Below are 1,738 nucleotides of genomic sequence, written 5' to 3' on the forward strand. Positions count from 1 at the left end.
CTTGCCGTCATCGAGCTGCTCATTCCTTTGGTCAAGGTTCAGGATTCCAAACGTTCAAGTTTTATCATCGTTTAAACCCTCGCTTACTTGGTTGGAGTATTTAGACTTGTAAAGTTCTCCAGGTCTATTTTGTATTGCAGGGTCTTCGGTTTTATCGCACTTTTACTTGAGGTGATGAGAAAAATTTGAAGCCGTTTACAACTACACCCTTTGCTGATGATTCAAACTTTCATGTGTCAGATAAATGTTTGTCATCTCTCCAAAAAAATGTCGATAGAAAAAATTAATGTGTGGATGAAATCCAATAGCGCCCATTTCCAGTGGCGGCTCGTGCCATGGGGCTGCAGCCCCACCTGAAAGAAAGAGAAGAGGCAAAATATGTTTTCCGCTGTGTTTGTCCGACCTAGGGACAGTAGAATATCGGGATGCGCAACTACATCCGCTTTTGGCTTATCCGCAACACTAGAAGGGTTACGATTTTTTCTGATTTGCAAAATAATGTACATTTTATAGGATATATAAGAAGAATGAAGTTGGTTTTAAAGTAATTTAAGGTTTTTAGTTGAAAACAAGCGAGCAACAAAGCGTGAAAAAAATGTCAAATTGGCAATTGACCCTTCTAATGTTGGCGGAACAACGGAGTTGCGCGTCCCGGTATCTACCGTCCCTAGTCCGACCCGGTTACTTTTTTCACTTACGGATTGCGGATCGAAAATTGAAATATTTAAAGTTTCGTTTGGCAACACGGATTTTGGGTAAACTTCTCTGCAGCCCGAGATTCTGGATTTCAAGCGCTTTGATTGGCTAAAAATTATCCTTGAAGCTCCACTTCTTTTGTTTTTTTACAGAACAGCAATTTTTGAATCTGTTGGGGCTGCATGGAAAACAGCCCCCCCCCTAACAGAATAACTTAACAGACTTTTAAAATTTAGTTTTTATTTCGCAGAGTAGCGATGAGCCATGAATGTAGAAGTGTTAGGCTATTCAGGCTTAGGGTTAGGCTATTCAGCAGGTTGGAAGTCCAACCTAGGGTATCTCAAAATCATTTGAGTCTTGTAACCTATGCAAAGGCTAGTCAAGACGAAGCTGAAATTCATCAATTTTTCAACAAAGTTTGAATCCATTTTTTCAAAATTTGGGGTACAAACATGCTCAGAACGCACCAAATTCAATGTAATTTTTCAAATTTTTATGAAGGAGACACCCCAGCGACAGGCTTCGCCCCCAGATTATTTATTACAGCCCCACTGCTCACAAACAGCATCAGCCACCACTGCCCATTGCGATAACTTATAGCACACTGCGATACAACAGGAAGCAACGAAGTGACATTAGCCTTTGAATCAGCTGCTCCACTTATTTTGGCTTGCCATTAAGTGTATTTGGCGAGACACAGCCGCGTGCTCTGGAGCGGTGTCGAACCCACGTCCTTTCGAACGTCGCGTAGACGTTAACACCACTCGGCTACGCAGCCGACATTTTTTATGTCAAGCTGCTTGTCTACAAACTTAACATTATGCTTTGTTTCAATCCAAAATTCAATACTTGGTTATAAACTGGGGAAGGGTAAGTTCTACACAACTTACTCCAATTTAAATATTACAGAACAAGTTTGTCCGATCGTGTCTATTTTATCAAGATCAACAAGCCCCTACAATTATTTTTATCATAAATTTAATGTGCTCAGAATTAAAGATATTATCAAATTAGAGACTGCAAAGTTTATGTACAAATATTT

This window comes from Aplidium turbinatum, chromosome 13 (genome assembly GCF_918807975.1).
Source record: "Aplidium turbinatum chromosome 13, kaAplTurb1.1, whole genome shotgun sequence".
Taxonomy (NCBI): Eukaryota; Metazoa; Chordata; class Ascidiacea; order Aplousobranchia; family Polyclinidae; genus Aplidium; species Aplidium turbinatum.